The following is a 9,294-nucleotide window of genomic DNA, read 5'->3' on the forward strand; positions in this document are numbered from 1 at the left end:
CACGTTTTCCTCCTACAGGCAGCGTCCCGTGGCGGGTCGGTCGTGCTCCGCACCGGGACGCGCCCGCACACGCGGTGCTGCTTCAGCTCCGGCGCCACGTGGGTGGGTGAATCTCCGGCAGCGACTCTCCGGGGAAACCCCTCTGTTGGGAAGGATGAGGACACCGACCTGCAGCTCGGACGAGATGTGGAGCGCCTGGCTCAGGCAGGGATCCCACGGGACACGGGCATATTCCTGTGCCTGCGTCCCACCTCCTCTGCCAGACAATGAAACACTGCCCTCCTTCCCAAGTCGCAGCAGAACAAATAAAGCAAGCGCCATATGGTGCCAAGACACGTTGGAAATGGGGCCAAGCCCAGGAGGTAGGGGAGGTGGCAAGCCTCCATCCCCACACCAGTCCCCATCGCCAGCTCCAAGCCAGGGCTGCCCTTGGGGGAGCCCTGTGCCCGCTCCTCCTCCTTCCCCCTGCAGCCACTGCCCCGCTGCCAGGCACAGCTTTGCATTTCAGCCGTGGCTTTGCCTGCAGTCCTGGGGGAGCACAGAAACCAAAGCTGTCCCCGACAGCACTTTTTCCTCTAAGGGCTGGCCCAGGGACACAGGTGTCCCCCGCTGGACTGACACTGGGGCGTTGTCAGGAGATAATGCCCTGCACCCTGTCACAGGACAGGGCACCCAGCTACCTCTCCCCCAGAATTACAACAGGAGTGGGCACCACAGACAGCTTGTCCCCTAAAGCCCCTGCAGCTCAGGGGCTGAAGGAGAAGCCTTGCAGCTGCTCCAGGCCACCACAGGATACAGGACCCCACTGCAAGAAGAAAGTGGCAGTTTCTGCCTGTCACAGCAATCCTCCTGCCTGGATCCTCCCACAGCCCTGCAGCTCCTGGATACCCTGTGTGTTTTCAGGCGAGTCACCTCCAAGCACAGGCACCCAGCAGTGAGGTGCCTCCCAGGGGACTTGGGCACCCTACGGCAGGGCTTTCAGAGGTGCTGAGCGCCTGCAATTCCCTGCAGCCTGCTCTGTGGAGCAGAGCACATCCCTCTGAGAACCCAGCCTGCCCAAGGCCTGACTCAGGACAGCAGATCTCGGAGCTTCCTTGGGGGCAGGATATGATGAGCTCCTGGGGAAAGAGCCCCACACACTCTAACAGACCTTCTGCATGTGTGGCAAGCAGATGCCAGCCTCGTCTGTGCCTGGGAGCCACGTCACAGAACTCATGTGGCACCTACCCACCTGCCACCCCCATTCACCCCATTCCCTGTGCAAGGGCCTCCCAAACGGAAGCACCTGGCTCTGTCCTCCAGGTTGAATCAAAGTGAGAATCTCTTGGAGGTTTTGTAGCCACAGGGCTCAACTCTCTCACTGCAAATGTGAGCAGATCATTTGCACCTGAGTCACAGAGATGAGAATCAAGTAAGTTGTGCAAGCTAAGGACTTTGTTGAATCATACACAAAAATGTTGGGATGATAAGGATCAGACAGGACCCAGGAGTAGCCCACAGATCTCTCCATCTCTGCGCCATCCTCCTTCCTACTTTAAAGAGGCAGCACTGCCTGATGGAGTGTCTCATAACCTGGCTCCATCCCTCCCTATCTATGCTCCCATGACCTGGCTTCATCTTCCCTCCCCTACCTACAGAGCCTCTGAGAATGCTCCACACCAGTGAGTGCTTGATAGCTGCTCTTCAGATCCAAAGCACTGTGTGAAAATACTATTTTTTATTGACAGTGTTACAGGTAATGAGAAAAGCAAGAGGCAGCCTTGTCCTGCACAGCCTACCTGGATTCCTGTGGAGCGAAAGTGGACGTGGCAGAGGGTCCCAGCTGTGGTGCTGTTTGCTGACCAGTGGCTGTGGAGGTCTGCCCTCATCCTGGTCCCAGCTCCACTTGGGCTTCTTACCCACCACGTGTTGATAAACAGAAAAAAATGTACAATGGCTGCATTGAAGTTCCCAGTTAAACAGAACAGCAGTGGCTGCTCAGAGGGGGAACTTCTGCATTATCTTTTGCTCTGTTAATTCAGAGGTGGGACTTGCTGAAACAGGGACAATCCACAGGGAAAGATCTGGATTTTTGAACACCCCTGGGGTGAGATCTCAGGCAGGGTTAAATGCCAGCAGGCAAAAGAACAGCAGCAACCCCAGGAACAAAGGAGATACGGGTATTTTGGGGCAAGCTGACTGCTAGGAGCAGGGGAAGGTGTTACTGGGAGGTGTGGGGTTAGGGCATCCCATGTTCCAGCACATGCAGCTGCAAGGCGAGGCCGGGGATCCTAGGTGCATCACCAGGTACTGACTGGCAGTGGGCCCCACGAGAGGCCGGGATCCTGTCTGGATCACCAGGCAGCAACTGGCAGCAGGCTCTGCTGGAGACTGAGGATCCAGCACTGGCACCGCAGCCACACACACAGGACAGTGCCCGGCTGCTGCAGGGTGAGCAGAGGGCACAGCTGAACCCAGCAAGTCACCGAGCTGCAGGCAGCACAGCACAGGCAGGGAGAGCAGGAAGGAAGCCCAGGCAGGGAGCACAACAGGGGAACACAGGCAGGGTGTGCAGGCAGGGAAGGGAACGCAGGCAACAGTGCTGGCAGCAGCAGTAGCCTACCTAGGGGAGAACCAGGGAAAGCCTTGGGTCCACGCTGTGACCCAGGACCTTGCTGCTTCCCAAGCCCCTGATGGCGTGGCAGTCCCGGGGGTATGCAGCCTGGTTTGTGCTGAGTTGGCAGGGTCCTGCTCAGCAGCAGCCAGGTGGGATCCTGTGCCTGGAGGAGACACGGCAGGATCAGCCCAGAGCAATCTGTTCGGCTAGAAGTGGGTGGTAAATTAACGGCAATGGAAGAACGACTCCCCGGTAGCTCCAAAGTGGGGCGTCAGCAACGAGCCGAGCTCTAACGAGCCTCGAGAAGGCTGGAGCCCTCCGTGCCATTTCATCTCTGCTGCTCTGCGTCGGATTTCCCAGGAGCCCTGCAGCCTCGGCCACATTAATTATGCAAATGAAAAGGTGATGCCAACTCACCATCTCTCGGTAGGGTCCCTGCGAGTGAAGCTGGGCCCGAGCACCGGCCGCTGCCCTGGCTGGGGCAGGGAGGGTCCGGGAGCACACCAGGCAGGATGGATGTTTGCAATAATTATCCAGTCATCCCCTTCAAGTGTACTGCAGCCATAGCAACAGACAGATGTTCTGTCCCAGCCAGAGTCCGCATCGAGCTGGGGAGGGAAGCACAAAAATTAACCCGTTCAGCCCTAGGATGGCACAGAATCCACTTTATTCTGGGACCAGCCCACACTTGGACATCCCTGAGGAAATCAGGCAAAAACCCAATCACACTGTCCCCAGATTAATCCAGGAGAAATTGCCCCAGTGCTTCCTTGGCCACTGTCTGACACAGAAAGTTGAATGAGAATCAGTAGCATCCCGTGGGATGGGGTCTGGCTCTGGGAGGGCTCTGCTGTCTCCTGTCCCACATGGAAGTAGCTTGGCTGAAGCTCAGCATCTCCTAGGGGTGATGTTGCAGGTGAGGTTTTTCAGCTCTGCTGGTACCCAGCCTTTGGAGAGGGATGGATGGCACTGGGAACTTGCTCAGGGACGGCCATGAGCAGCTCTGCTACCAACACCCACATCGTGCCCTCAGCACAGCCCCTGCTGGGCACCCAGCTAGGCAGGAGGGGATGGATGAGCCACATGAACCAGTGCCCACTTCTGAGTTAACAGCTGGGTCAAAGCCTTTAAAGTATTCGGAAGTGGGATGCAGCCAGACCAAGGAATAGCTGGCATTTCGTTATCCTGCTGCTGTACAAGTTCCCAGGATTCAGCCTGAGTCCATTAAATCTCATCCAGAAATATTGACACAGGGGGTCTTGTGCCCCCCAACACACCAAAAATGTAAACCCAGCTTTTCCTGGGGCCTGCTGAGCAGGCAGCACTCCCCAGGCACAAGGTGTCTTCTCCACCTGCCAGGAATTCCTTCCAGCATTGGCATTTAAATGTTGTAAGCTAAAGGCCAGACCCCCATGGACTGCACAGTTCCCTTCTGGAAGGATCAGAGCTGCCCACCCCAGCTCTCCCCTCCTGTGCCAACTGTGCCCAGGGGTCCTGCGAAGCAGCAGGGTTCCTCAGAAAGCAGAGCAATCCCCTGACCTCAGAGCAGGCTCATTGGAAAGCCCCATCCAGATGTTTGCAGCTGCAGGTGCTGCTGGAGTGTACCCATGGTGAGGATTTCAAAGGAGGGCGAAGGGGCTGGGTAGGACAGCCTGAGTAGATGTGCCTGGAATAACAGATCATGCCTGGAAAAATGGAGAGGACCTTTCTCTGGACTGGTGGAGGAACACAGACCCCCCCAGCACAGAACCAGACAACCATGGAATCACAGAACTGCAAAGGATGGAAAAGACCTCTAAGATCATCGAGTCCAACTGTTAACCCAACACAACTGTGAGAGGTCACAGGAATAGTCTTTCTTCTTAAACTGTAAGACTATTTTTGGTTCATATTCCTTCCCTCTTGTCCTCTGCCACACAGACAATGAGATCTCCAGCTTGCAGAGGGCACCCCAGCTCCTCCCGGCTGCTCCCGGCGCGCCTGCTGACAGCTTGTGCCGCCTTAGCACAGCCTAGCCTGGAAATCTGTGGTCTCCCGGTTGGGTTTTTTTTCCCCTTCTTTCTCCTGAAGAGAAAAAGCAGGGAAGGGTGAATTTGCTGGTCTTGAAACTGAGGGAGACGTGGCATCATGTGCAGTCACAGAGGATGTGGGCAGGTGCCATCAGCCTTCCCCACGCAGCTCTGGGAATGGAGCTCAGCCCTGCTCTGCAGCTCCCTGGCTGTTCCTGCCCGGGCTCCCACACAGCTCTGGCAGCTGCTGGGTATTTCGGTTCTTCCCCACAGCGCCAGGCTACCCCACTCCTTCTGTGGCTCTTCCCCCAAGCACATCAATCCAGTGGCCACGTGGTTTGATTCCCAGCCCACTGAAGACACGCTGGAGACAGAATAAGAAGGTGGGAAAAATGTCTATTAAATCCCCTCTTAATTTGTGACTCCGGCTGCTCTGCTTCTCTTAGTCCCAGGCCTCTTCCAAGCAGAAGCCTCACCAAATGATGCTTGGTGCTGTGATATGGACAGCAATCCAAGAGGCTCCAGAAGGAATTCACACTCCTTGCTGACTTCCCTGAGCTGCTTTGACTTATTATCTGACCTGGATCTAAATTGAGTTTTGATTAAAGTCAAGAGTAATTCTACTTGGGAAAACCTCATTGTTTAGGCTCAGAGTTACCAAAAGCTACAGGAGAATTAAATCTGATTTCTCACTTTGGGGACAGAGACCCCGATGGGACCCCTGACAGTGCCCAGTGCCTGCTGCGAGAGGCAGCCACGCTGGGCCATGTCACCCAGAACCTGACCAAGCTCTTTTTTGCCGCCACCAGGTTCTCTTCCCAATTCTTCTCTGAGGCACTCCTGTAGACCCTGGTGGCTCCAATGCTTGGTCAGCATCTCCTCATGTCAGACACAGGGTTATCCGTGATCTGTTCATTCTTTCTCATCTTATCCCAAGGTGGTGCCAGGGTTTAGCCCATGTCCCTCCCTTGTGTCTATCTCCAGTTGTCCACAAACATGTCTTTTCTCAGCATCCATTTCTCAGAGATCAGGGAGCTGAGTCATCTCTGTAAGACACTCTCCTCTCTCCTGAACAATTCAGCAAACTCTCTCTGCACTAGTTTCGGGCTAAATTCTCTCAGTGTGGCTCACCAGAAACAGCCCGAAGCGTCGCCAGAGCCCTCATACTTCTCTATTCATCCCTTGAAATGAATCTCCGAAGACTTGGAATCATTCCCCTTTTCCATTCTGCTGGTGGATCACAACTACCCAGATGGTGGATCACAAGTCTCCTCTTGGTGGATCACAGGTCTCTCCATGGATCACAGGTCTCCCACCCAGCCTCGGGCAGGTGAACATCTCAGATGCAGACTGAGAGAGACACACAGGCTCTCTTTGTGTTTTATTGGAAGAATAAGGCAGTTCCAGCGAGCAATTAATCTCATTCCCTAGGGAGTGTTCAGAGGATGGGGATGAATGGTTTCTGTAGGTGCTCATTGTCTCATGCTGACTGTAGAGACAGTTGAGACACGCAGGTACCACTGGCTGTCCGGCTGGGAATGTAAAGTTACAAGAGCCAAACATCATCCCTAGTGATCCCATAAGTACCTCAACATTCTCTGTCCCTCCCCAAGGAAGCACTCCTGGATGCCAGCAGAAGGGATGGTTATTAACTCCTGAGTTCACTTTGTGTTGCTTAGCACCAAACAATGCCTATGGGTGGGTCGGATGCTCCCGTGCCCACCCCTCTGTCTGGCTCTGATCCCACCCAACAACACTCGGGGGCAGTTGGTAAATAGTTCCAGTTTTGGCTCTACTCGAGTGCAATGGTCAGCAGATGCTGACCAACAAGACCAGATGTTCAAGGCCAAGTTGGACAGAGCTTGGAGCAACCTGGTCTAGAGGAAGGTGCCCCTGTCCAGGGCAGGGGGGTTGGTACAAGATGGTCTTTAAGGTCCCTTCCAACCCGAACCATTCTACGTTTCTATGATCTCTGGAGTATTTGATGGGATGTCTCTGGCAGCATGGCAGGATTTCTTCCCATCCTGTATGTGTTCAGACCTCAGTATGTCCCAACTGCTTTGCCCTGTGCATGTCCAATCCCTGGTCCAGCTGAGCACTTTTGTCAGAGGACCAAAAATTTCTTTAGAACAAGACACAACTTGTAGGAAATTAGAAAGGCACCTCAAAGAGGAAAGAGCAGCAGAGTGATCAGATAAAACCCAAATCCAACCTTTTTTTCAATACAGTATAAATAGCAATGGACCTGGAGTCACCGCATTTGTCTATAAAAAAGCCATCAGCAGACACCCTGTGCTGAACACACCCAGTACATGACAGCCTGAACCAACAGCTGAAGGTCCAGTGCCACCAAACAATTTCACTTTCCTTTTTCCCTACCTTTAAGGACAAGAGTGCTTCAACATCATGCATTCTAATCTGGAGTGTCATGAGATTGCTCATGCAGTGCAAGTTAAACCCTCATTGAATCCATGCTGGATTGGACCTAAAATATTGATCTGAACCTTTAGGCCAAGTGTGAAGGGTCTGCCCAGAATCCTCACTCAGAGGACATCAGTTCTTGGTGTGACTGGCCTTGCATTCACAAACTGGGGAAACTCATGTCCATGCTCACCAGAGAGGGACCTTCTGTGTTGCTTTGTAGGTGGACCCCAAACCTTCCAATGGTTGGGCTGAGGTAGGAGAAGACTTCTGCCCCTGCCTATGGTGCTGCAAGAGGACATTCCCTTTGCACTGGCTCCTCAGTAGCTCAACTGCAAGGTGGGGAATTCAGTGGTGACCTCAGCGAGGGAGTCTGATCATGGTGAAAAACGCAGCATCACTCCTGGGTGGAGCAACTCCTCAGCAGAAGCAAAATGTTCTTTTACTCCCTTCTTTGCTCAACATCTCCTGCAAAGTGGCCGGACTCCAGAAATGGGATCTACTCTGGCTCTCCTGGACATCCAGAGGTCTCTACCTCTCTCACAATGCTGATTCACCAAATTCTCATAGGATCCCCCACAGGGTCCTCCGTGCCAGCCAGCTCTGAAAAACAGCTCAGCCTGTCACTGCTTTGTTTGCGACAAGTGTATGCCCAGGGACTGGAGCAAGCTGAGAGCTGAGCCTAACTTTATCCACCAAGGTGTTGCAAGACAGTTACCCACTGAACCCAAATTCTGCAGAACACCCTTTTCTTTTCTGCCATTTCCATCCACTCACTGCTCCTCACAACCATCCCCAGAAAAAGCCATGCTTCCATGGCTGGCTGAGGCTTCAGAGGATGTCCATCCTGTTCATAGCGGTCATCAGAAATACTGCAGCAGCACGCCAGTGAGTTCCTGTAGGCATCCTGTACAACATGCCTTGGGGTGAAATTCCACAACAGGAAAGATCCTCTGTGTTCCCCAAGTCCCTCTCCAATGGCGTCATGTTGGGCCCAGAGCAAACGGCACGGTGACACTGAGAATGTTTTGAGAGCTGTCCACATATCCAGTGGGATAGGGAGGGTCGACATGATCTACAGTGGCATGTTGCAATAAGCAATGCCAATGCTCCAGTGTCACAGACATCCCCTGGTTTCACCATACCCCCTCTGGCATGGCTAACCCATGGCTCAGCTCCTGCAGCATTCCATTCCCACCTCAAGATCTTTTGGATGGGCACCATGTGACTGGCACAGGGCAAGGGACAGTGAACAAAACTGCCCTTCAGCCATCAAGCGCCCTCACCTTCCCCCGTCTCCAGCCTTGGCGTGAGGCACTGCTGCTGGCTGTGCCCTGGCTGCTCCGATGCCACACCCAGCATCTCCAGCACTGCCCTCACAACTCCTTGACACATCAAATTCCTCTTCCAGGTTCCCACAGTCTCCTGGCTCCTGCACCTACATCCTCATGCCAGCCGTACCACTGCTGACCATGCAGGCAGCCCTCGTATGGTCCACTACTGTGCCCCCAACTTGGGATGGAGCAAGTGTGTGGCACCGCTGGGTGGGCATGAAGCTCACGTGGCACTGGTGGACAGAGCAGGAGCACATGCATGGCACTGTTGAGTGGACATGGAGCACATACGTGGCCCTAATGGGCAGACTGCATGCATGCATGGCATTAATTGGACAGGCAGAAAACACACATATGGCACTGATGGACAGACTGGGAGCATGCAGGTCACTGACAGGGAGCACAGGTAAGGGACCGATGGACAGATGGACCACACATGTGGGACTCATGGACAGACTGGGATCACATGCGTGGCAGTGATGGACTGACAAGGAACGTCTGGTGGCACCAACAGACAGACCAGAAGCAGAAACATGGCACTGTTGGGTGAGCATGGAGCACACATGTGGCACTAACAGACAGACCAGGAGCACATATGTGGCATTGATGGACAGTCAGAGAGCACATATGACACCAACAGACAGGAGAAGAGCACACATGTGACACTGCTGAGTGGGCATGGAACATGCATGTGGCACTGATGGACAGACCAGGAGCACACGTATGGCACTGACGGACAAGCAGCACATGCGTGGGACTAAGGAACAGACCGGGAGCATATGTGTGGCACTGGTGGGAAGACCAGGAGCACGCGCGTGGCACTGCCGAGTGGGCATGGAGCACACGTGTGACAGCGATGGACAGACCGGGAGCACGCGTGTGGCACCACCAGCATCTCTGCACATGCGTGTGAGCGCCGGGCAGAGCCCGAGCC

General features: G+C 54.3%; 1 long non-coding RNA gene across 1 annotated transcript; it reads right to left on the bottom strand.

Annotated features, from left to right (window-relative positions):
- Positions 1-1,412: 1,412 nt before the first annotated feature.
- Positions 1,413-9,274, bottom strand: LOC108446554. The gene is made up of 2 exons (XR_001861765.1): positions 3,014-9,274; positions 1,413-2,759 (listed from the first exon to the last, which is right to left on the bottom strand). It is a non-coding gene; the product is annotated as an uncharacterized LOC108446554 (long non-coding RNA).
- Between the last annotated feature and the right edge of the window lie 20 nt (positions 9,275-9,294).

Source organism: Corvus brachyrhynchos, unplaced genomic scaffold (assembly GCF_000691975.1).
Source record: "Corvus brachyrhynchos isolate BGI_N302 unplaced genomic scaffold, ASM69197v1 scaffold10, whole genome shotgun sequence".
Taxonomy (NCBI): Eukaryota; Metazoa; Chordata; class Aves; order Passeriformes; family Corvidae; genus Corvus; species Corvus brachyrhynchos.